Below are 26,854 nucleotides of genomic sequence, written 5' to 3'. Positions count from 1 at the left end.
TCAATATGGTAATCTGAGCACTGACTTAAAGAGGAAATAGAAGATGAACTGTATATATATGATCTTTTTCTAAGTTATTTTTATTAATTTTTATGTTTATATGCATGGGAAATACAACAAAATATTCATAGTGCAGATCTCTGTTGAGCAATTCTGGATGATTTTCATTTTTTTTCTGTTTCATCTATAGATAATACATACCATGTACATAAATAATAGTTTTCTTTAAGTAGGGGGATTCTCTTTAAATACAATATTAGATTTCCCTCTAGGGTTCATAGATATATCCAGGCAAAACAGTCACATACATTTTTTTTTTTTATAAAGGGACCTGGAGACACAGCTCAGGGCCAGAGTTTTACAAATAAGTGAGCAAACAATAGAATTAATAATAAAAATTAGGAGCCCTAATTTTTGAACATTAAAAAAAAAAGGAATGAAATGGGAGCTAGGGAGGTGACCCCTATAACCCCAGCATCTGTAGGGTAGGGAGAAAGGTTAGGAGTTCAAGGCCAGTCTGAGCTACAGTCGGTTCAAACTAACCTGGGCTACTGAGTCTGACTCAAACAACACAAAGAGGAATGATGTAATAAGCCATTTGACTTTGCCTCAAACACTGCAGAAAACAAGCGAGAGTGCATCTAAGACTTCTTCCCTGGGAGTGAATGTAACACTGTGGCCATGGGTGAAGAGCACTCTGAGATGAATGAACTCAGTTCACACGTGTTGTTCCTAATTAAATGAAGAGAGGAGGAGGAAACTCCCATAAACGAAGACGAGCCTCCTACCTAAATCTAACTCTGTAGGTAGAGTAGTGGCTCAGCCAGCAGGAAGATGTGACATCTAGGTGCACAGATGCAGGGAATCTCCAATTCCATCTAAACATCCCCATATAGTCACAGGCATTTTCACTGCGTGGGCTTGCTTGCTTATATTTTTGAGACAGGGTCTCTCTGTATAGCCCTGGCTGACCTAGAACTGGCTCTGTAGCTGAGGCCGGCCTTGAACTCAGAGATCTGCCCGCCTCTGCCTCCTGAGTACTGAGATTAGAGGTGTGTGTGTCATCACACACGTTTAACACACGAGGAAACCAAGCTGCAGGTTATGGGTAGCTCACTCCCAATCACAGCTGAAATGGCTCCAAGCCTGGGCACGTCCCCTCTCGAGGGTGTCTACTACCACTCATTCTCAAGGGCTTGAGGCCAGTCCTCTCCCTCAAGTCCGGCCATCACCCTCACACAGCTGTTTCCTACTATTCCATGGTGCCCACTGCCGTGACCACTTATATAAGCTCTATCAACTAGTCTGAACCTGCGGCCCCTTTCGTCCCATGTTCTCACATTGGTCAATCCTGTTTCCTGCCCTTCAGGCCCCAGTTCTCAGGCTTCTGCCTCATCCTGGCCCATTCATGGTTCTCACGACACTTCCCCCTTGCTCCACTGTGCTGTTCACAGTTCTTGGCTTGCTGGGAACTAACCTACTCTCAGGACACTCCCGAAATGCCCAGTCACACATTGTAAAACTCCCGTCTAATCTCCAAGTTGACTACCGGGTGAATGGTGGAAACAGGGCTAAGGATCTGTCTGCCTACGGGCAAGACAACTCCAGAAGGCCGCTTCCTGTCTTTGTTCACCCAACAGCATCCCTCTGTTGGTCACAGTACCTAGTTGCTGCTTTTCTGGTTTCTTCAGAGCTAGCAGGGAGGGAGGCAAAGGCATTCATTGTTATACTTTAGTGATCTGACCTTGACCTGAGGTCCTTCGGAGAGCCTCTGTGGGGCTGACAGTCTTCTCTAGGGCAGGACGAAGGGAAGAGGGCGGTATGGTGGATCAGGGGGCATTGGTTTAGCTTGTGCTTTGGTCCCTTCCTGCTAGGAAGCTGCTCTGTAGAGCAGGGCTGAGTATAACATAAGAGGTCAGGTGCCTTCAGCATCCCTCTCTCCATACGCTGTAGGGCATTTGCATTCATTCTTACTGCAACCAATCCCAGAGCCTGGCAGCTTCTACAATGGATATGTCTGTGTGCATACAAGTATGCATGTGTGGGGAGGAAAAGCCACCCAACCTTCTGGATAAGAATGCATAGATTCCTGCATGGTTTTCAGCATAAACTTCCACGAGCTGTAGAAGGGTCTCCACCCATTCAGCCTTTGTGTCCAGATTTGAAAGCTGCAGCTACAGCAGCTTCATTAGAAATACCCAGATAGAAAGAAAGAAAGGAAGGAAGGAAGGAAGGAAGGAAGGAAGGAAGGAAGGAAGGAAGGAAGAGAAAAGGATCTTGTTTCTTGACCAAACAGCACAGATAGATAGCATCAGCCCAAGCCTCTTTCTTGCCCGGCCCATGCATGCATGCAGAGATGAGTTTGTCTCCGCTTGCTGTCACTCTCCCTTTCCGAAAGACAAAGCCACCCTTCAGAAGCCAGAGCCCAGATGCTGATGCTGATCCGGCCTCTGCCAGCAGTGACCTCCCACCCCCCACCCCAGAGCCATTCCTCTGCAAGGAGCCTCGAGCTGGACCTGGTGGCTCCCGTTCCTTTTGCACGCCCGTCGCGCCCTACCTCGACAATGGCAGCTGAATCACTGGTCCTCGAGATCGCACAAGGGGGACCGGGCTGATACCCTGAGATCTGATTTCTGTTAGTACAATGGCATCCCGAGCTAATGCAGGGAGGCTGCGCAATCTCAGCCTGTCTTCTTGCTGCTGCTGCTGCCACGGCGGCTGGGCTGCGGTGACGTTGCTACTAAGGGGAGGGATGGGGAGGGAAAGGAGCAGGCAAGCCCACAGTGCAGCCACTCAGTTCCAGGTCGGTCCCTTCGGCCTGTTAGTCTGGGGGAGGGGCGTAGAGAGAGAAGTCAGCCACAGGGGGCAGTAGGTGCTGGAAGACGGAGACTTTCCAGACAGCAGCATAAAAACCCAGGGAGAGCCGAGCCTAGCTTCTCCTGGGTCCTGAGTGTTGGAAGAAGTCTGGGCAGAGCCTGGGCGCTTCCTTCCTTCCTTCCTTCCCTTCTCAGGCCGCTCCTTTCCGACCTTGGCTAGAAGCACCCCCCCACACACACTCCTCCCACTCAGGCAGTGAATGACTGCGTGTTTCCCAGCTTTTTCTTTAGTTAGGTTTCCAGCTGGGTTAGGGTGGAGGGTCATCCTGGAAGGAGATTTTGGAAGCCCCACCCAGAGGCTACACTAAACAAAACAATATTCCCAGCGACAGATCAGCATTCCACCAGCTAAACAACACCGGCATTTTTCACAAGGCCCAATCTCAGTGCTGGGTTTCCAGGGTCCCTCTGCGTAGGCTTCTGAAGGAAGCCCCTGGGCCACAGGGGGCTTCTCTGAGCAGGTGGCTCTGATGCTCCAAGTCTGGGTGGCTGCAGGCCACCTCCCTAACCCAGGGTTCAGCTGGTCTCCCGGCTCTTCAGAGGGTCTAACAGTTTAAGCGGAGCTGAGCCTGTCACATCAGTTTTTGGTTCTTGCGGACTTGGGTTCGACCAGGGTTGTAAGGGAGTCGATTCCCTTTAACCAGGCAGAGAGTCTGGAAAGTTCCTTCTCCCACAGGAAGGCAGGCAAAGGAAAGGGACTGGGTTCTTAGAGCCTTCGCTTCAACTGTGGACCTTCTGAACTACCTGCCTCTTCCTCTCTCGAGTTCTGGGCCATTCTGTGAGGATAACCGCGCAGTAGCAGACCACACACGAGCCAGGTGTGTAAGTGGAATCTGTCGCTGCTCACTGATGCCACCCTCCAAAACAGCAGCTTTCAGGACAACCATGGCAGCACATGCCTCTAATCCCAGCACTTGGGAGGTAGAGGCAAGCAGATGTCTGTGAGTCGAAGGCCAGCCTGGTCTACATAGAGAACTCTAGGGTGGCCAGAACTACATAGAGAGACCCTGTCTCAAAAACTCCACAAAACAAAACAAAACCAACCAGCCAACCAGCCACCTTCCTGGTGAGCGCTGTGGTTCCCAATGAGTCATGCGCATTTATTTGGTTTTGCTCTGAACTGTTTCCTTTACTCCCCCAACTAAATTTCCAATTGAACTGAGGGCTTTATGTGTCCCAGGCAAGCTCTCCTCCCCTGAATATTTCTCCTCCATGGTTGGTTGAATCTGTGGGCCGTAGAACCCATGGTATGGTGGCTGACTATGCTATCTCCACTCTACCGGGAAGACTCTGGATTTCAGGTCTCAAGAAGCCTTGAGAGGCAGCGCTGGGGTTCCAGGTGCACGCCTTCACATTCATCTACTTCCGTTCTTGCATCTTCCCCGCGCTCCTGAGACCTGTGTGTTTCCTGACTTCATGCTGACCTGAGCTGAATTACAGAGGTCTAACCTTGACTCGCTTGAGGATCAACAGCCCCTGGTCCTACAAAGAAGCAAACAATGAAGAAGAGAAGCCGGAAAAGGGAGGAGCTTACAACCCTGAGCAGCCAGTAGCAGCCCTCTCAGCATGGCTGAAACGGTAGGTGTGGGGCGCTGGCCTTTTCTGGAGCTGATAGAGACTACTTCTGGGGCTTGCTGTAGGTTAAGCAGTGCCATTTGTGATCAAGAGCATGGAGTACTCACTACTTGATTCCCATGAGAACTTTGGGCCCAGGGTCTTTGTCCCGAAAATATCTGTGAGGCAGACGACCCCGAGCCTGCAGAGCTAGCGACACACACTCCATGATTCCTTTAGTTTAGCACACCACAGATCATGCTGTTACTTACTACCCAGCCCTACTGCATGCCTGGTGCCCAAGGAGCCAGGTGTAGTGACCCCAGCGTCTGTGACCCTAGCGTCTGGGAAGCTGAGGGGCATCTGCTTTCGCTGCGAGTTTGTGGTCAGTCTGGATTACATTGCAGGACCCTGTTTCAAAGAGGGACAGAAGTGAGGACTGTGTGTCGTCTCAGTATACCTTTGTCCCTGACCTTTCCCAATAAGGTCACTCTGCTGACCTTTCACCTCAAGGAACTTATCTGGAAATAAGGGAGGACTTCTGTTTATGTTATTCCATTCAGCAATAACCTGCATTTGGCCATGTCACCTCAAACTGTATGACTGATCTAATAGCAAATGCTCACATTAAGACAAATCAAAATAAGTTATGATAAACTGTATTTTCCTGATCTAGAAGCATTTTTCTTTTACATTTGGGGGGTGTGTGGGCACGCATGCGCCGCCATGCGCACAAATGGAGGCCGGAGGACAGCTTTCAAGGAGTCAGTTCTCCTCTACCCTTGTGTGGACTCCAAGAATTAAACCCAGGTTGTCAGTCTTGGTGGCAAGCACCCTTACCTATAGAACCAACCTGCTGGCTATCCCAAGACCTTACAGTCTCTGTATGAATGCTGTATGCATGTGTGTTTGTGTGCAGGGTTTGGTGGGTGCACGCTCACATGTCACCAAGTCGAGCAAAATTAGCTAGTCAGCAAGTCACAGTGACCTGCCTGTCTCTGCCTCCTCTACTTTCGGGGTTACAGGCACGCCACTGGGTTCAGCCTTTACACAGGTGCTAAGGGTTTGAACTCAGCGACTCATGTTCACAGGGTTAGTACTCTACCAAGCAAGCCATCTCCAAGGTCACACTGTGGGCATCTACATGACTCCTATTCTGTACAAGGTACTGTGGGGGTACTCTGGAATCGTTATCTAAGCTAAGGGTCTCATAGTTTTATTAAGATCATTGCCAATACGGCTCTGGGGTGGCCAGGGCAGCACCATGATTGGGGAAGTGATACCAGTGTCAGAACGAGGGTTTCAACATTTTTTTTCCAGCCTTAATGCACCAAACTGATCTGCTCCTGGCTGAAGATGGGACGCTAAACCTCCATGTTTGACAACCTTCTTTCCCGATTGTGGGGACTCTGACTACAACTCGGAGGGATTATGCTCCTCATAGGGAAAAATCCAGAAACATCTGGTTAAAGGCAAAGTTAGGACTGAACATGGTTTGTTAGTATACGAATCGTGCCGGGCAGCGGTGGTGCACGCCTTTAATCCCAGCACTTGGGAGGCAGAGGCAGGCAAATTTCTGAGTTCGAGGCCAGCCTGGTCTACAGTGTGAGTTCCAGGACAGCCAGGGCTACACAGAGAAACCCTGTCTCTAAACAAAACAAACAAAACAAAACAAAAAACAAAAAGGAATATGAATCATGAAAGAAATGGTTAGCTGGCAGAAAGACCCCCAGTCAGTGACATGTGAGTCTGAGAGCCCAGATTCAGATCTGCACATGTATGTGCGAGGCCAAGCTTGATGGTCTGCAATTCCTGAGCCAGGGAACAAGGAGGACCCCTGGGGCTTGCTGGACAGTCTAGCTCCCATGTTCAGTAGAAACCCAGCCTCAGAACAATAAGGTCTTTACCTTGCTGTGACTGAGGAACACACCCGAGACGGATCTCTGGCCTCTACGTGCATATGCACGCGTGCATTCTTCCACATATGTACACACACAAACACATACAAAACTATTCAAAACAAGTCATCTTTCTTCGTGGCTCCTAAATCAACTGTTTATAAAAGAACCACCTTCCCTGGCTGTGAGGTTCTGTGTTCCTGTTCTGTGAGATTAGATGAAGGTGCCGACTTTCCTATAGGAAATATATGAGACAAGCTCAAAGAATTTGCTGATTTAAGAACCGTAGCTGTCGTTGACTGGGGTGACTAAGTTAAAAGGAGAATAAACAAGCTGCCAGATGTCTGAGCACACCTGGCCATGACCTCGGGAGTCTGCTTTTACAAAGGGAAGGGTAGCCTAGCCAACGCCCCAAGGTCGTCTGGCAGAGTGTAGCTGCTCCTAGCTGACAGGGATACTTACTGTTCGTAACTGGTTTCATGTTATTTTGGACTCCAAACAAGGCTGGCCAGAATGCTGGGAGTGTTCTGGAAGGGCTGTCCCAGACACACCAGCTGCTTCCTCATTAGACCTCCCCAATATAGCGTCCTCTTTCGAAGCACAGAAGTTGTTCTGCTTTGGGCTCGTGTATGTTGCCACCTCTATAAGTCAAACACTCGGCAAAAGGCCTGGCTCTGTAGCCGAACAGGACAACCTGGTGTGGCTATACCTTCCTTCCCCTAAGTCTGTCTGCTCCTATATGAACCGACAGTGTACAGGCAGCTTTAAACCATCACCAACAGAAACCACGGCAGACCTCACACCCGGTTGGTTTCAGGCCTCTTAGTCTCCTCATCGACGAGAGCTCCCAAGGTCCCAATCAGTGAATGGAGACTTCAGCCCTGGGCAATTACACCCAGGATAGAACAAACCACATTGGGCGCTGAGCAAGAGTCGATTTTCTTTGTTTCATAAAAACTCAATAATAATCTTAGCTTTGCTCCAGAGTCTCTTGTTGCAGGGAAGGGATTTTACCTAGAAAAATCCGTCTTTTCTACCGATCTAGCCAGCGTGTACGGCTTTCTCCATCAGCCCGTCACCCTTCCTTAGCTCAGCTTCCAGCACCTGCTCACTTTTGTGGTCCCTTTCAGGATAATTATAAAGTAAACCAAATCCAAATCCTGACTCCAGGGAAGGTTCCCAGGCAGGGTCAGTAAACAGGCACCTTCGGGCCCCTCAGCATCCTAGCCTGAATGTGTGGGCAGACATGCCTTCCTCACTCTCGAGTGCCAGCTTCTGATGTCCCAGCAATGCCTCTGGAGACTGAGAACCCGCTGCAAGTCCTCTTTCTTTCAAGCACAGGTTGAAGGAGGGCATCAGGAGACTAGGCGAGACTCAAGTCCTACCTTGACAGACTGAGCTCTTCAGAGGAGGGGTGCGGCAGTCAACGAGGCCTCAGGATAAAGTCTCCCAATGCCGGAAGCAGAAGTGAGGAGGCCAGAAACCACCAAGGCAGGAACAGGGGGTACTGAAGCCCAGTGTGGCCTGCTTTGCTCGGAGAAAGTTCTTAAGTACTAACGTGCAGGAGAGTAAGGCGGCCGGATCAAATAAGGCCCCTGAGCTGCTTCTCCACTGCCCAGTGTGGTCAACACCTTGCTAATCCTTTGACAGTGCCTCCTGGATCCCAGGCTCTGAGAAGCCACATCCCAGTGTTCTCTGCTCCCCCTCCTCCCAGACGGCGGCAGCAAGCCAATCGGCTTGTCCAGAGCTGTAAATAAAAGGGCACATGTGCACAGAGAAGGGGCTATGAGAGGAATCCAGATTGAATTACACACACCATGTGTGGGACCCGCGTGGGGGAGGTGGGAGAGAGAGCAGAGGGAAGCCTCGATGCCTTTCAAGGAAATCTCCAAGTGCACCTCCCCATAGCCCCCCCCTCCCTCCCTACACACCCCCCCCAGTGTGACTGCCATCTCAGGTTCACTGCCCAAGGGAACCAGGTTCCAGTCTGGCTATCTTCTCAGCAGTGGGGACAGGGGCTCTGGGACTTTCCAGGATGTGCCTTATTTTCCAGTAGAGTTTAGATGGCACCAGCTCCCAGAGTCCAGCTCTCTGAGTTTGGGGAGAACGCTGGGGACGATCTTTGTAGTATCAGCAAAGACACTGCAATGGTATTTACTTTAGTTACAAGACCAAGGTTGGTGTAAGTTTTGCTCTCGGTCACTTGTTGGGTTCTGTCCTGAGGATTCAAGGGGTTAGGTTCTGAACTGTACAGAGCAAGGAATTTCTGTAACAACGATGGCAGAGGTTCCAATCTGACACATGGCTTGTCAAAGCCCTGGAACTCTGGGAAGTCAGTCAACCTCACCCAACCTCGGACTGTAAACTGCTGTGGCACTCCCTCAGAGGCTGGAGGAAGAACTAAGGTGGAGAGCACACGTCGTACCTGACGTACGTGCTCGGCAATATGGCACCACTGTTCTTCCGCCTGTGGCAGATGACTAGTGTGGTTGTTTCTTTTCTCTCTTCCCAGTTTCCAGAAAAATCTGAAGCCTTTAGGTCTAAGGCACTTGTGGGCAAGTCTTCCAGCAGCCAAAGGCATAAGCTGGCAGGGTGATGCACGCTGGTATCCTTAGTGCTACAGAGAGGCAGGCTGTCCTCAGCCACATAGCAAGTTCCAGGCCGGTCTGGACTGAGAGACACTATCTCCAATATCAAAAACAGACCAGGGAAGAACAGTCATGCCCCTTCTCTTTCTCCCCTGCACTAAGACTGGGTCCACGATCCCGTGTCCATCACATCTACGCTGGCCGGCTTCCCTGGACTCTCCATCCATCCTATCTCTAGTGTTACCTGCTCTAACACGTTCCCAGAATGACGTACTTCTCATACGTGCTCGGCCAAGGGGAGGGGCTGTCTGATCCCAAGATGGCAGGAGAGGTCTCTCTAGGCTGTTGTGTGCACATCACAGCTGCCTGTTTGGCCTACAGACTAATAATAGCAGCTCCGATGGCCGTGGATTAAGACAGAACTGTACTTCGTGTTTATTTTTAACACTCCGGCGTCAGTATCAAGTTCTACTGGTTACTGGCCAAATGTAGGGCAGCTTCCTACTCTGGGAGTGGCCTCAGGCTAGTTCAGGTTGCTAAGTTGAGTTCTGGAGGAAGCTGGCTTTGTGGAAAACAGTTTGGCTTTAGCAGACAGGTAAGTGGAAGAGGCAGAGGCAGATGTCCCGAACAGGCGTCTAGTCCCAAGACTGTGGGATCTCACGGACCTCAAACTGATAGCTGCTGCCCCGAGCACTCCCCTCAGTCAGGAAGAGCTAATGAGCTGTCTTGGTCAGGACTTACGCGCACGCGCACGCGCACACGCTGGCTGTATAGAAGTGATCGAAACAAAGTCAGGGAAGGTCCCCACTCAACGTCCCCAAGCTTGACCTTGTCACAAGTCACAGGCTAGTGCCGCGGCCGCGTGTGCTGACGAGAGGAAGAAAAGGAATACTCGGGAGAATATTATAGGGCACGGGGACAAAGAACAGGCTGAGACTGTCCGACTCTGATTTGCATGGTTTCCAGTAGGAACATCAGATTTCTTAGAAATTTGTGCCAGCAGGGCTGCGTTCCGACAGCGCACCACTGGCTAGAGCCACCAAGAAGCCAGCTGTCTGGCCAGAAGCCAGCGCCCACGTCACCTCTTCCCCAAGGCCTATAGCGGGGTCCCAGTAACCGTACATAAGCCGACTACAGCCAAGAGGAGCCCCAAGGCTATCTCCATCACCTCCCTGCCCCACCAGGCTGACAGGAAGCAGACAGCTGGGCAGCTCGTGTAAATAGCTCTAGACTTGCCTAACGAAGCAACTCATCGCACAGCAGACGGATGGAGAATGATAAAAATGTGTCACGCGTCAGGTAGGAATGCTGAGGTGCAAAACATCAGACGAGCACAGAGGAACCACAGCTCTCCCACCTCTCAGTTCTGCCTGACTCACAGCCACTTCAGGGAACACCCGGCTGCCTTAAGGAGCCAGGGTGTGAACTCAGTCAGTACATTCCTTCTGGGTCACTCAAGGCGCAAACAATCTTGCTGATCACTAAGCACAACAAAGCAGTCCCAGAGATAACCAGATTTGATCCGGTGTCTGAGCTCAGCTTCCTCTGGAGGCTAGAGTGCCCAAGATCACGGCAGGCTGCCCCAAGGAGAGAAACACTGCTTTCCTTCTAGATGTTCCCTCTGATGTGCTGGGTCACATGGGGCAGGTATCTGCCCTCCCAAGCTCCAGATTTGCCACCTGGAAAAGGCTCTCCTTGTAGTTATCTTCTGGTGTGAAGCAAGAGCAAGATTTGAAAAAAAAAAATTCAGGAAATGTAAACGTTTTATGAAATAAAGTATTTGAAGCAAAGTACTTGAGAACTGTAATTATTCACGCAGTCAGAATACCACAGGGCATGGCTTACTCCTGGGCTTTTCTCTCTTCTAGGACAGTGGCCGTACTCAAGACTGGCAGGAGAATGGTTAAGAACCTGCTTAGCAATGAAGGCAGTGACTGCACTAACATGTGAGAAAGAAGACAGAGATGGGAAAGCAGCAGGTAACCCACCCCCTTGCTCTATGGAGGAGTCACAAACCTAACTCTCTTGATTGTGGTGACCCAGGTCACTGGTGTGAGGCTAATGTTCCAATTGATGTACATTTGGCAGCAGGACTCGCTGGCCTTAGTTTAAAAGGCCCCAGAAAGCAACACTGATGGCTGAACAAAGGCAGCACTGTACCCTGAGCCCAGCACAAGCCTTCGCTCTCTGTCCTGCAACTCCTCAGCTGGCCCGGCCTCTACACATCTATTTCTCATTGATACGGATGCACTTTTACTGCCACTGCCTTCTCTGAGATTCCAAACAGACCTGCAAACCTCCCTTGCCTGCTCTAACGATACCGACCTACCTGCCTTTGGAGAAGGGGCCCTAGGGACCAGCAAACTCAATTCAGAAAGGGCCAGAGAGCAGATATTTTGGTCTCTATGGGTAGTATAGTTTTACAATGCACTCTTGGGTTTTTCTTTGTAAAATACATTTTATTGTTAAATTGACCATTTATAGTCATAGACTTATGGGGTTCCGAGTGACGTCATGGTTTATGAATACAATGTGGAATAAGTAGATCAGATAAATTAATATCACCCCAAATACTTAATCCTTATTTGTAGTAAGAAAATTTGAATTTTACTGTCAGAAAATTTGAAATGCACAACCCTCTAAAAACGTAAAATCACCATGCCTTTAATACCAGTACTTGGAAGGCAGGGGCAGCAGCAAATGGATCTCTGTGAGTTAGAGGCCATTCTGGTCTATAGAGCAGGCCAGCCAGGACTACACAAAGAAACCCTGTCTTGATAAAACCAACCAACCAACCAACCAAACAAACAAAAAAGTAAAAATTACTCCCAGTAAAAGCATAGCAAAACCACCATGGCTTGGAGTATAATTTGCTGACCCCATATCTAGATTGAGTATGCATGTATGTATGAACATACATAAGTATAAACATATGTAAGTATGCATGTATGTATGGATGTACGTACGTACGTATTATGTATTATGTATTATGTATTATGTATGTATGTATGTATGTATGTATGTATGTATGTATGTTGTTTTAGATCCTAAAGGCCTCTTTATGTAAGGTGGGTATCTAGGAATTCTGCCTGTGCTGGGTGTGCCAAAAAACTTTCCTTCTTCTTCGAACATGGCTGACAGCAGATATTACTGCTTTACCACTCTAGAGTGCAGAAGGAGCCTGGACCATCTCTCTAATTCTGCTTGGTAACCCACTCTGTGCTCCCACAGGGCCTTTCCCTCCACTCCCAGTTTTCAAGTCCTCGGGGACATCCCTCCCTCTGACTTCCCTGGATGCTATGGGTCAGGACAGAAAGAGGGGTTGCATACAGCAAATATGGACGAAAAATCCAAGGGTAGGGTTCAGGTCTCTCTGAGCAGAGACAGGACTGCCTGAATGTAAGAGCTATCATAAATAGTTCCAGACACTGTAAATAGGAACCAAACTGCTATTGAAGCAGCCTATGAGAGATGTGGAACTGGTTATGAATCTTTGGAATTTTATATCCCCAGGTACTGCATACTGCAAAGAAAGAAATGGCTGACAGCTCTATAGTTAATCCTCATAGCGTTACTGGTGACTTACTAGATATGCGACCCACAGTGCTAGCTGTTGGTCATAAACACATTTCTAATTGTCACAATAACTAGCTATGCAGAGTAGATATTCTAGCCCTAATTTACAGCTGGGGAAACCCACACTGTCTGGGATTAAGTTTATTCACAACCATAGAGCTGGGCTGGGAGCTCTGGACTGACTCACTCTGGCCAGTCCTCACCATGCTAATACACTGCTCAAATTCTTGGAGGACAGGAACACTAAGTAAATGCCTCGAGATTTGTTTAGATTTTGTTGTAAAATGGCAGCAATCTATTGGTTTGCCCTTCGCAATAATATGACTATTAATAAACGACAAGATATTAAAAATCACCAGCATGGCAGTCCTATAGTAGTGACTGACCTCAAATCAATACAGTTATATTCTCATTCAGCCTGGTGGCTTATTTGAACTCATATTTCAGAAGACTAAAACAAAATGTAAATATATTCACCTTTGCCTCGTGGCTAAAGAAGTCTCTTCAAGAGCTTGGTGTCGCCTCTCTATTTTGTACATACTTTGGGCTGAACTGAATCAATCTTCTACCTTCCCAAAGCCCAGACTGCTAGCTGCCAATCAAATATTCGTCCTTACTCTTTCTCGGGCTGAGTACGAGTTGTCCAGGTTAAATTCTGCGCTCCCACTTCCCTTGCAGCCCTGAGCATGCTTGCGGAGGAAGTATGCAGCCTGGGGCAGTCTCTGCGTAATGGATAGTGCATCCTTCCTCTCTTCCCTGTGCTTCCAGGGCAGGTGTGATGAGTACAGCGACCATCTAGGGCCATAAAGATGGCCCGGGGGAAGCAGCACAGAACCCTGCTGGGGATGGTGAGTGGCTATGGAATGCCTCCCAGGCCAGGACTGGAGTTTTGCAGCTGCTGTGTAGAAGTAAACTCTTCCTTTTGCCAAAGTCGCCCAGTTTGGGTTTCTGTTACTAATACATATTCTACTTTAGATGTCCAGCTACATCTCAAGACTCAAGTCTTTATGATCCTGTCCACCAGCTCTCCATTTTTATTGCCATGAAGAGCAACCTATAATTATCGCTTGTCTGAATCTTTACAATGTCTGACCCGAAACCTTGAATCATCCTTTTAAAATGACGTCTATCACATTATTCTCTTGCTTAAAAACTTTTAACAGAATAACTGACTGGATACTTCAAAATGACTACCAGAGAGGACTTTAGCAAATGTTTAAGGTGACGGGCATGCCAATTACTCTGACCTGACCATTTTACAGTATGTAAATACAGAGAAGTACCATACTGTGCTTTGTAAATTGTACAATTACGTACATTTAGGTTTTTATAAAACCCAAACTTCTCAAGGTATACTTGGCCCTTCACAATCTCTTCAGCCTCACCCTCTGCCCTGTGGTTTCTACCACCTCTGTGCTATCTAGAACCTGCTCTGGAGTTGTCTAGATAACACCTACACGTCCTTCAAATTTTCCTATAGCTTTTCGAATCCTTGATTAGCACATGATAGTTCTCAGATGAAGGCAACCCTGGTGGTCCTCCTTACAAGAGAAATAAAACCATGAGCATATTAAGGGCTATAACCCATCTTAACGATGCTCTACACTGTTTTCCTTCCTCTTTGGCTGCATGCATCTCCATCTCTGTAGCCACCTAACCTAGCCTAAAGCCTGACACAAGGTATGCTTAGAATTCGTCCTGACCTTGTACATGTCAGGCTAGATCTCTCTCTCTAAACTGGAAGATGTCTTTCTCTGGACTGGACTGCAGCTATCACAAATACAGTCTGACTCCGGTTCTCCTTGCTGGGGTGTGGGAATGCTGGAGCGGAAAGACCAGCTGACTTCTGGGATGTGCGGAAGTATCCCAGGGACCACTTCCACGGCCGGGCCTGGAGCTGCAGTGTGAGACCCAGAACGGCCTCCAGCTTCCACGTCCCTTCCTCCTTCCGCCCTCTCCCTCCCTTTAACCTCCCAGTCTTCAATTCTGCCGTTAGCTGTTCATGCAGGCTGCTGAGTAGTGAGGAAGGAATGCAGGCTGCGTGTCAGAAAGTCCAGCACTGGTCGAGGAACATTTTGTTTTCTTTTTCCTTAAAAGGGCAGCGAGGGGAAGAGGGCAGTCTACAAAGTTACATAAGGCCGCTGTCCTCGCTGGGAGCTTTTCCAACTCCATCTGGAGGACTCTTCAGACTGTTTAGAATTTCAAGGAAGGGCTGAGCTAACCTATACTAGGGCGGTCTCTAGAGGTAGGGAGGTTCTGGCATGGGGAACATGACTCTTCACCCCCACTGCCAACTGCAGCCCCACCAGGCTCATGTGGGGACGGAATATTGCATAACCCGCTTACAGACAAACCTCACAACAAGGACAAGCCCCTTTGCCAAAACAAAGTCCACTGGTGTCAGGCCTTCAGTGCCCACTCCAAAAGAGGTGGGATCTTGGGGATCCAGCAGCCCAGCCCAGCAGCACAGCAACTGGGACCCGGCAGGTACACAGCCATCCTTCCGTTTCAGGGAGACATACACCCTTCCCGTTTCAGGCATGGCTACTGAAACATGAATATGCAAATGATCATTTAGGCCTTGGGGATGGCAGCAACCAAACAGTTAAATCTTAGGAGTCTCTGGGAATGAATTCAGAGAGGTCTTGCCTGGCCTGTATATGTTTCTGGGTTCAATTCTCAGTAATGAACATGGACAAATATAAAGTGGGCTGGTGAGGTTGCTCAGTGGTTAGATCGCTTGCTATGGTGGACCTGGGGATGTTCCTAGCACTGACGTTGTGGCAGCTCACAACCATCCACAACTCCAGTTCCAGGGGATTATTTGATGTCTTCTTATGGCTTCCATAGGCACCATGCATGTACGTGATGCAAACAAGCACTCATACAATACAGTTAACATAAATAAATCTTTAATATATAGGTATACACACAAGCATATGTAGACACACAGATTCATATATATGATAGTTCTGGAGCTGTGGTGATAATATTTCTATCCCTAACGTGCATGCTGAACAACTATGAGAATGTGAGTTTGACTAAACCCACATAAAAAGCCAGCCAAGCTAGTGTGCATTTGTGATCCTGGGATGGGGAGGCAGAAACACAGAGCTTAGCCTAACTGGCAAGTTCCAGGCTGGTGAGAGACCACATCTCTCTGAGGAGAAACAACTCTTTAGGTCATTCTGTCTCACACACAGATATACACATATGTCTAACTGCACATAAATGTGCACCTAGGTACACATGAACATGTGTGCATACACAGTGGGTGTGGGTGTACAGTGTATACACACACACACACACACACACACACACACACACACACACACACACTCAGTTTTGTCCAGCAGCTAACTAGCATATTTTTAAAAATACATGTATGGGGGGGGGCGGGGTATAAGGGTATGTCATGGGTTGCTTATGGAGGTCAGAGGACAACTTTCGGGAGTTAAATCTCTCCTTCCAACAAGTGGGTTCCAGGGAGTTCAGTTCCTGGCAACTGACAACTCAGGCTTGGCAGCAAAAGCCTTTACCTGCTGAGCCATCTCACCAGCTCCAGCTAAACCCCCCCCCCTCTCTTTAAAATTTTCTTTTCTGTGCATTGGCATTTTGCCTGCATGTATGCCTGTGTGAAGGTGTTGGAAGCCCTGGAACTAGAATTATAGACAGCTATGAGCTGCCATGTGGGTGCTGGGAATTGAACCTGGGTCCTCCCTAAAAGTAGCCAGTATTCCTGAGCATGGAGCTATCTCCCCAGCCCCAATATATTTTTTTAAAAGAATTATTTATTTTATGTATGTGAGCACACTGTCTCGGTCTTCAGACACACCAGAAGAGGGCATGGGATCCCATTATAGATGGTTGTGAGCCACCATGTGGCTGCTGGGAACTGAACTCAGGACCTCTGGAAGAGCAGTCAGTGCTCTTAACCACTGAGCCATCTCTCCAGCCCTGCTCATCCTTTTTTGTTTGTTTGTTTTGTTTTGTTTTTGTTTTTATTTGAGACAGGGTTTCTCTGTATAGTCCTGGCTGTCCTGGAACTCACTTTGTAGACCAGGCTGGCCTTGAACTCAGAAATCCAGCTGCCTCTGCCTCCCAAGTGCTGGGATTAAAGGCGTGTGCCACCAGATCTGGCTGTTTTTCCTTTTTCTTAAGACAGGTTGTTGCTATATAGGTGAAGCTGAACAGAAACTGTGATCCTCCTGCCTCTGCCTCCTGCGCAGCTGCAACTACAGTTGTGTACCACCATGTCTGCTTTCGATTCTACAAAGGACAAATCCCATCGCACTAGGCCAGGGATATGATTAGTCTCAGTGTCAAATCATTTAAAATTGGAGATTTATTTATTTATAAGTTTTTATGTATATGGGTGTTTTACCTACATGTATGTCTGTGCACCACACGTGCGCCTAGTACCACTGGAGGCCAGAAGAGGGGCATCAGATGCCCTGTAACTGAAGTTACAGATGATTGTGAGCCACCACATGGGTGCAGGGAACCAATCCCACGTCCTCCTTAAGAGCAGCAAGTGCTCTTAACCACCAAGCCATGTATCTATTTCGTTTTTATAATGGAGATACTAATACCTTTCTTACAGGTGGAAGGAAGAGTTAGAGGAAAGGTAGATGATGTCAAAGACAGTGACTGGTATTTAGTGAGGGCTCTGTAAATTACAAGTATCATAAATATAGATGAGGAATCTCCTTTGCTCGAATCCAAACTCCTGCTCCTGCCTTCTGATACTAATTTAGAGCAGGGGGCCATGTCCTGATCACGGCCACTGTTTTCTGCTCAGGAGGTGACTGCGTCACACTCTTTGACCTTTCTGCACAACTCTGTTCTTTGTTCCTCTGTAAACTGTGAAGTGACTCTCTCATGGGAAATGTCCCAAGAGAACACAGAGAAAGAAAGGTACAGTGAATTTGACTCTATCTGCAGATCAAGAGCTCCCCATCCAATAAACACAGCTAGGTACATAACCACCTGAATTGCCCACTGTCAACAGAACACAGTGAGTCCTCCACATGAGCCCATGGGGGAGGGGCCCAAGCTTCTCTTGAAAAATCTGTTATTTCCACACAGAACAGCACACAACCCTCAATATCTCCACAGCACTGCTTTAGAAAGCTCTTGCTGGGGTGGTGGCACATGCCTTTAATCTCAGCACTCACAAGGCAGAGGCAGGTGGAGCTCTGCAAGGTTGAGGCTAGTCTGGTCTAAGCTCTGGGTTAGCTAGGGCTACATAGAGAGGCCTGTCTCAGAAGAAGGTGGAGGAGGAAGGGGAAGAGGAAGGGGAAGAGGAAGGGGAAGAGGAAGAAAAGCAAGAGGAGGACTCCCTCAAGGTTCAACAATTCTTGCAAAAGATAAAAGTTTATAGTCATACAGAGCAGTGGTTCGCAACCTGTGGGTTGAGACCCCCCTTGGAGTCGAATGACTCTTTCAGAGGGGTCGCCTAAGACCATTGGGAAACACAGATATTTACATTATGATTTATAACAGTAGCAAAATTACAGTTATGAGGTAGCAATGAAAATAATGTGTGGCTGGGGGGGAGGGGGTCACCACAGCACGAGGAACTGTATTAAAGCTCACAGCATCAGGGAGGCTGAGAGCCCCGGCTGTGGAGGAGGGTGAATGCCAATCACACAGAAATATAAACTACAGCAAAGGAGAAGGCACAGGGCCTGACCCAGAGGGAGCACGAGGGAAGCCTGGAGCGGAAGACGGCTAGGCTGCGGCCTGGAAGGAATTTACACAGGGAAAGGCTGCGACATGGCGAGACTGTGGGCAGAGGAGGAAGAAACGTGCTCGACCATTTAGAAAATGACACTGTAAGGTGTCTTCACAGTTCTGCCAAAGAATTCAGGGGACTCAGGAACAAGTCATATAGAAAATTAAGGGGGGAAAAAAGTGAGAGACAGAAAGTACTGAAAATTACACAGCAAAGTACACAGTGATAACGAGTGTTCACAGACCACCAAGTCTTACAGTAAGTGCAAGATAATAATTTAATTGGGACTTGTGAAGAAGGTAGGTAGGCTAGGAAGTTAAAAGGTTTTTAAAACTTGTAGAGAGATATCTGAGACACGGTGAACAGTGAATTCTAAGTCAGCCTGGGCTACAGGCCCTGCTCAGAATCAGACCCCCCCCCCCCCCCGCCCCATATTGAGACTGTAAGCCAGGCATGGTGGTCCGTGCTGAAATCTCAGTGCTCAGAAGGAAGCAGAGAAACTGCTGTGGCCTGGGCTACACAATGAATAAATAAAAGAAGGAACAGAGAAATGAATTACTCAAAAATGGGGACACAGCTAGGGAAACAATGAGGGGAGCTGTCAGCAGGAGTTACTCTCTGGCACGGTAGGTAGCACACGACCTGGAGTCCACTGGTGATCTTGGCAGGAACAATCAGAGGACAGGAGATACGATTAGATCAGGGCAGACAGAGGGGTTCGGTGCTGTGGCAGATGCCTGCAATCCTAGCACTCGGGAGGCAGAGGCAGGATGTTCATGACTTTGAGACAAGCTTGGTTTACATAACAAATTCAGGCCAGCCAGGATTCCATAGTGAGGCCCTGTCAGAAACAAAACAGTGACAAATACAGAACAGCAGTGTCACTGGAGGGCAAGGAGGGCAGCAGGCAGTAGCTGGGGACTGCTGCTCATTAGAAACTGTTACGTGACTTCATAACTAAGCTTACTGTTTATTAAACTAAATCCACCGAAGCCAAATGGTCATGCGCACTGACCCATGATGCTATATAGCACCTTTAGCAGGTGGCACTGACCGGCTACTCAGGAGGTTTCTTTGTACCTCATTTTCTATTTGATGCTTACTCTCCCCTCCTGCTTCTTTGAGAGAGAATCTGGCCCTAGAGGCAGGACTGACCTCAAATGTCCTTTACAGTCCAGGCTGGTTTTGAACACATGACCCTCCAGTCTCAGCCTCCTAAATGCTGGTGACACATGCTATCCCCAGGCTTCCGTAAACTCTTGAATCCTTGACTGTCTGGTCTCATTTCCTGTTACCTCTCTGTTTTTGTCCCAGAATCTCAGTGAACTCCAGGTTAGCAAACATGAGGGATACTTTCAGCCACACCAGTGTTATCTCTTCTGAAATACCAGTCATTTTCCTGCCTCAGGACCTTCACAAACATTCCAGGAATTTTTGCATGGAAAGTATTTGTTAATGGGAATATTTAAAACATCCCTCAATAACTACAATTCAGGCTTGAACTTCAACCATTTAAACATTTAAAAGATTGTTATCTTGTGTTTTCCCTGCATGTATGTCTGTGCACCATGCACATGGGTGGTATTCACAGAGGCCAGAGGGAGCGTCAGAGTCTATGGAATTGGAGTAATAGATATTTGTGAACCACCGCGTGGGTGCTGGAAGTTGGTCCTGGGTCCGATGCGTGAGCAGCCAGTGCTTCTAACCACTGGGCCGTCTTTCTAGCCCCTCAATCATTTTTAATAAATTTAGAATTTCAAAAACTGTAAGAGTGTAAGTTTTTGAGAGCCCTTGGGTTCAGAGACTCCATTTCTACCATTATGGCCAGGCAGAACACACCTTTAATTCCAGCACTTGGGAGGAAGAGGCACACTGTCTGTGTAAATTCAAGACTAGCCTGATTTACATATGAGTTTCAAACCACCTATGGCTAAATAGTGAGACTGTGCCTCAAAAATTAAAAAAAAATTATTTTATGTGTATGAACAGTTTGCCTGCATGTATATCTGTACACTATGTAAGTATGCATTGCACCATGTATTTATGCATTGCACCATGTATATATGTATGCATGTGCACCATGTATATATGTATGCATGTACACCATTTATGTATGTATGTATGTATGCATGCATGTGTACCATGTATGAATGTATGCATTGCACCATGTATGTATGCATGCACTGCACCATGCATGAATGTATGCATGGTACCAAGTATGTATGCATGCACTGCACCATGCATGAATGTATGCATGGTACCAAGTATGTATGCATAGTACCAAGTATGTATGTTTGCATTGCACCATGTATGTATGAGCATGCATTGCACCATGTATGTATGAGCATGCATTGCACCATGTATGTATGAGCACCTCTCCATGGTACCAGGAGGCCAGAAGAGGGTGTCAGATCCCCTGGAGCTGGAGGTTACAGGTGGTTGTGAGATGGTGCTTAGGTACTGGGAACTGAACCCAGGTCTTCCATGAGAGCAGCCACCTCCCCACTCCACATAGCTTCTCTTAGATTTTTGTTTTAGCTGGGGTGGTGACACACGCCTTTAATCCAGTGCTTGGGAGGAAGGAGAGTTGGATCTCTGTAAATTCAGGGCCAGCCTGGTCTACATAGTGAGTTCCAGGTCAGTTAGGACTACATAGTGAGACCATGTGTCAAAACAAAACAATAACAGTAAAACCAAACAAGAAAACCCCTTACACTGATCAGGTGAGATCTAAAGGGTAAGGGGCTGAGATTACAACTGGAATAGCAGCACTTCCCAGGGTGGCCCATGAACCCACACCATCTGCCCTTCCTAGGGATTTTGTTTTTTAAATTATTTTAAGCCAGGCAGTGCCCCACCTATGGATCGTTAAAAAAAAGATTTGTTTGGGGCTGGAGAGATGGCTCAGTGGTTAAGAGCACTGACTGCTCTTCCAGAGGTCCTGAGTTCAAATCCCAGCAACCACATGATGGCTCACGACCATCTGTAATGGGATCTGATGCCCTCTTCTGGTGTGTCTGAAGAGAGCAATGGTGTACTCATATAAAATAAATATTAAAAAAAAATTGTTTTAAGCCGGGCAGTGATGGTTCATGCCTTTAATCCCAGCACTTGGGAGGCAGAGGAAGGTGGATCTCTGAGAGTTTGAGGCTAGCCTAGGCTACAGAGTGAATTCCAGGACAGCTGGGGGGTGCACAGAGAAACCTTGTCTAGAAAAACAAAACAAAACAAGTTTTATTTTTTATTTATATGGGTGTTTTTACGTCTATGCACCAAGTGCATGCAAGGCCAGCAGAGGCTGGACGAAAGCTTCAGATCCCGGGAACTAGAGCTCAAATGGCTGTTAACCACAACATGGGTGCTAGGAACCAAGTCCACATTCTCTGGAAGAGCAGCCAGCGCTCTTCCCTGCCGAGCCCTCTCTGCAGCTCCCTTTCCTAGGCACAGTTTTAGGTGTGTAAGCACCAGGCCTTATGCTGCACTCCCCAACAGCAATTTCAGGAGTGATGCAGGTGGAATTTTTTTTTCTCATTTTAAAATTTGAAAGCATATTTCTAGGTAAAACTAGAGGAAAACATCTCTAATCAAGAGCCCTCTAGTTCTTAGAATCTACATGCATACATATATTTAAATGGTATATGTTTTTATTCCAAACCTCAAAGTTGTCATACTGCAAACAAGAGAGTATGACTAGAAAAACATTTTTTAACTCTGGCCTAAATAAAACAAGTTGACAAATGAGTTTAGGCCTTAGAGTAAAAAGGAGAAACAGCCAGCTCTGTGCAGCTCACTGATTTCAGACCAAGAGCTTCCTAGGAATTAAGGACTGTATGTACACTGTGATGGTTTGTATCTGTTTACCCAGGGAGTGGCACTATTAGGAGGTGTGGCCTTGTTGTAATAGGTGTGTCACTGTGGGTGTGGTCTTAAGACCCTTAACCTAGCTTCCTGAAAGACAGACTTCCACTAGCAGCCTTCAGATGAAGATGTAGAATTCTCAGCTCTGCCTGCAACATGTCTTTCTGCCTGGATGCTGCCATGCTCCCACCTTGAAGATACTAGACTGACCCTCTGAACCTGTAAGCCAGCCCCAATTAAATGTTGTCCTTATAAGACGTTTCTTGGTCATGGTGTCTGTTCACAGCAGTGAAACCCTAAGACATACGCACTAAGTTTTTGGTAATGTTTCTCTCAAACCACTGCTGCACAGCTGTGGGGCTCACTCACAGGCTGTAGGCTCCCAACCCAACCATGCCTCTTCAGGCTAGTTGGGACCATTACTCAGTGGGAGAAACAGCTTCCCAGATCCTGGTACTTGCTGTACACCTAGCAATTTGGGGGGCTGAGGCAAGAAAATCTAGCCCATGCTACATAGTAGACTGTGGCTCAAAACTAATAGCAACAAACATTCTAGGACCCTTGGAACATACTCAGCCATCCTATGCATAAGACTCCAGCTGTAGCTTTTTGGTTTAGCTCTACATAGCAAGAGGGCAGAGGGTCAGACCAGTCATTGACAATTTCACACATTTACATGAGGTAAACCCATCACTCTCCCCCACACCCTCTCTCATTTCCATGGTTGAAAGCATGCACCATTCCTACAGGTGCCTGGTTCCTAGCACCAACATGTCAACGTATAACTTTTATAACTTCTTTTAGCTTCCAAGGGGCACCAGGCATACATGGGGCATACATATGTACATGTAGGCAAGACATTCATGCACATAAAATAAAAATAAATAAATCTTTAAATCATATATATAAAAGAAAACAAAAGGCCTTAGCTGTTGGGATATAAAGCCTTCTAAAATATATTACATATTTTTGTTCTGTTTAGACTACATAGGTTATAACGTGACTTTTCTTTGACAATTCTAGTTTTTTTGTTTTTGTTTTTTGTTGTTGTTGTTGTTGTTTGTTTGTTTTTCGAGACAGGGTTTCAGGCAACAATTCTGTTTTTTAAAGATTAAAAAAATTACATGACTAGCCAGGCATGGTGGTGCACGCCTTCAATCCCAGCACTTGGGAGGCAGAGGCAGGAGGATTTCTGAGTTCGAGGCCAGCCTGGTCTACAAAGTGAGTTCCAGGACAGCCAGGGCTATACAGAGTAACCCTGTCTCAAAAAAACAAACAAACAAAAAAAGACTGTAAGTGTGTCTGTGTGTATATGCACATGTATGTGCAGGTGTTCGCTGAGGACAAGAACAGAGCATCAGAACTCCTGCAGCTGGAGCGACAAGCGGTTGTAAGGTTTGATGGGTGTCTGATGGATGTTGGGAACTGAATTCTGGTCCTCCAACAGGGCACCAAGTCCTCTTAATAGCTGGGCCACTTCTCCAGCCCCACAATTCTCTACTGCTAGTTAATGGTCCAGTTTTTTTTTTTTTCTAGGTGTCAACTGAGGACTCAGATACCAAATCATCAAATCTACAAGGACTGGGTGTTAGGACTAACTACATTTTACTCTGCCAACTCTATTCACCAGTTATCAGGAGGCCTAGCCTGAGAAGTGAGGCCAATGAATAAATAAGTAGATGACATCCAAATTAAAGAATAAGTAAAATTATCTTTATCCCCATATGAAATGATCCCGCTATCAGAAAGCCTCCAAAATCCCACAAAAAGCAGTTAGAACAAATTCTGTAAGGTTGCAGGACACAAGATTAACAGGGAGGGAGAAATCAGCTGTGTTTCTACACACTAACCATGAAAACCCAAAATGGAAATTAAGAAAATGATTCCATATATAGTAACATCAAAAAGAAAAAAAATACTTAGGAATAAACTTAGTCAAAGAAATAAAAGGCCTGTACACTGAGTCCAAAGCCAGCCTGGGCTAAACAGACCTTGTCTAAAAGAAACAAGAAATTAACCATCAAGAAAGAAAAGCCAGCTCAGGGAATGGGAGCAAGGCACTTATCTGATTGGCAGGTTAATGTTAAATATGTAAAGAACTCATGCAACTCAGCCAACATTATGTTAGGTAAAAGAATCTAGTTTCAGAGGGATAAATATTATTCCGAGGGATAAATATTATTCCACTTATGTGTGGCGTCCACAGTAGTCAAACCCAGAGCCAGAAGTGGGACGCTGAGCCCAGGAGATGAGAGGTGGGGGAGTGGGGAGTGAGTCTCACTGGTGCAGAGTCAGTTTAGGAGATGAAAAAAAAAAGGAGGGTTAAAGAGAGGACTTAGTGATTAAGAGCACTGGCTGCTCTTCCATAGGACCTCCGTTCGATTCCCAGCACCCACAGGCTGGCTCACAATTATCTGTAACTCCAGTCCCAGGGGGCATGAGACACCCTCTTCTGGCCTACTAGGGCTCCCTGTGTGCATATATGTGCAGGCAAAACACCCATACACATAAAGATAAATAAACAAATAAAAATGTAAAAGGATGAAAGTTCTAAGAATGGATGAAGATGGCTGGCTGTACAACAATATAAAGTTTTACCATAATGAAAAAGAGAGTAATTTTGGTACAACAGAGAATATGCTATCAGTTACATTCTTGTTAGAATCCACCACCCACCATTCTACCCCGAAGCCAGCGTCTTAGAGCATAGTTAATACCTGGCCGTCCAAAAGGTGCTCCCCATGTAAGACGGACTCACTGGACAGAAGAACAATATTGCAAACCACTGTGGGCGTGGGTTCCTTCTGGGTAAGCTTAACACTGAGCACCCAGAGCATTTCCCAGATCCTGTCCTCAGCCTAGCACGGACTGCATGACCTCCTTGGTCAAGTGACTCTTTGTAGAATGCACAGTCATTGTGCATGAGTAAGAGAAAGACAGGAAGAAAAGGGTGAGTTGTTGTCCTAAATTTGCAAGAGAGCCCTGAGAGGAAAATAGAACACATAAGCCTCCCTATGAACTATGGTTGCCAGTTTTAGCAAGTAAAATTATAGGGCCCTGTTGTTTAACAGAAATTCAAATTTTACTGGGCAACAATCTTATCTGGCAATGCTCTGACATTTTGGGATTGAGGAGAAAAATCAATAATCTAGACTGTTCTGATCTGGGGTTACAAGTAGCCTAGGCCAGACAAAGTAGAAAGTTCTGTTTTAAAAAAAACACTGATTACACCAAAGGAAAGTAAAAAGTCAAATTGCTTAATTTGGCTCAGGAGTCCCTCCCCATGCTGAGTTTCTGTGATCCAAAGTTTAATTTTACAGAGACTGGTCAAAGGATTGGAGAATCAAAGCAGACGCAGACAAGGAAAAAACATACCCTAAGGCAGGCTTACCTTCAAACAGTGATGCTCAAATTGGGTGTGGTGGGCCACACCTTTAATCCCATCACTTGGGAGGCAGAAGTGGATGGATGTCTCTGAGTTCAAGGTGAGACTACAAAGTGAGACCCGGCCAAACAAAACAAAACAAAACAACCAACCAAACCACAACAAAAGTGCCGTTCAACAGCATATAAAAACCCGAGGAAAACAGCAAGGAACCAAGCTTTAAGTGTCCAAGCAGCAGGAAGGGGTGCTAGGCCCCTGAGGCCACACTAAGGCTTCCGTCGGTTCTATGTGGCTCGGGAAGGAACTCGTGATGCTACGATCCTGATCATACTTCCTAGCTTGTGAATGGCTACTGTTTACCAGCATTATTTCATCATCCACCCACACCGCCTACTTTCCTTAAAGCCTGGACCATAAATAGATCCCTGAACCCCGACCCTAACCAAAGTTCTTCACTTCTTCAGCCTGCCTGAAGCACCAGCTACAGAGTCAGACTTTAGGGCTAGGGCTGGCTCTAGAATTGGTCCCCAGGGCAAGCATCTAGTCTCCACGGAAGAGGAGCTGTAACCCTGACAAAGCTCAAGATTATCTGGGTAACCTCTAAGGAACTAACCAATAAGAATCTCTGCAGCCTTAAGATGGCCTTCAAAAAAAAAAAAAAAAAAAAAAAAACAAAACATAAACCGTAGGTATATAGAAGTCCTAATGCAAATGAAACTGAAAGAATGAGTGGATTTTGTATATTCCTAGGTCAAAAGACTGAACCAATCCCCCAAATGACACCCCTTCCAGCTTTATGTAATTAGGCACACCTATCCTGCCCTGCAGCCCCTGAATTGGACTCATTCATTCATTCATTCATTCACCTGCCCATAAGGTATTTAATTCGTGCTACTATGTGCTGGGGGGCTGGGGAAACAAAAATGAGCAGTGAGTGCATGGCCCTCTTGGTATCTGCAGGGCCACCTTGGGAATCCACAGCTAGTCTATGACAACTGGATCACCTTGTCCTTTGAGGCAGGTGAGGGTGGTAACTGGGCACTGTCGAAGTAAAGGTTTTCTTCAGATAAAAGTAGGTGAGAATGAGAGAGGAATAAAGCTGGCGTTAGGCAAGGGCCAACTTGGGGACCGGGATCTAAAGGCACGGAGGGCTCAGAGGACCCACTGAGGTCACTGCCCGAGATGACAGGCAGCTGTGCTCCCACCGTGAGGACTCAGATGTGGGTTCAGCGATGGCTGGCACGAGCCGGTCCAGGCGTCTCGGGGGGGGGGGGGGGGAAGGAGGACAGTTTGAGGAGACGGTTGGGGGTGGACCTAGGATGGTGCCTAAAGGGCTGGCTGGTGCAGGGTTTCTGGAGGGTTCCTTGGACCTCCGAACAGCA

General features: G+C 47.1%; 1 protein-coding gene and 1 long non-coding RNA gene across 14 annotated transcripts in view; one reads left to right on the top strand and one right to left on the bottom strand.

The window, feature by feature from the left end:
• The window catches only part of Rusc2 (RUN and SH3 domain containing 2), a 49,891-nt gene that overhangs the window by 17,855 nt on the left and 5,182 nt on the right, over nucleotides 1-26,854 (bottom strand). For 2 of the 12 annotated variants that reach the window (XM_011249897.1, XM_006537528.1), the window contains exon 1: nucleotides 25,479-26,133. The exons of 4 other annotated variants lie outside the window; for them this stretch is intronic. The gene's annotated coding sequence lies outside the window, so the exon portion shown is untranslated. Of the gene's footprint in view, nucleotides 1-2,557; nucleotides 2,813-6,790; nucleotides 8,076-24,804; nucleotides 25,407-25,478; nucleotides 26,134-26,854 lie in introns of those variants that run through there. 6 more of the 12 variants (XM_030253056.1, XM_006537527.4, XM_006537529.3 and 3 more) reach the window with 6 other exon arrangements.
• Nucleotides 8,348-14,628, top strand: Gm52698. 2 transcript variants are annotated; one of them, XR_003955205.1, is made up of 3 exons: nucleotides 8,348-10,215; nucleotides 10,785-10,895; nucleotides 11,005-14,628. It is a non-coding gene; the product is annotated as a predicted gene, 52698 (long non-coding RNA). The 2 variants fall into 2 exon arrangements; XR_003955204.1 differs by having other exon boundaries at nucleotides 9,230-9,511.

Source organism: Mus musculus, chromosome 4 (assembly GCF_000001635.26).
Source record: "Mus musculus strain C57BL/6J chromosome 4, GRCm38.p6 C57BL/6J".
Classification (NCBI taxonomy): Eukaryota; Metazoa; Chordata; class Mammalia; order Rodentia; family Muridae; genus Mus; species Mus musculus.
This window is presented reverse-complemented; position numbering and strand designations above follow the sequence as displayed.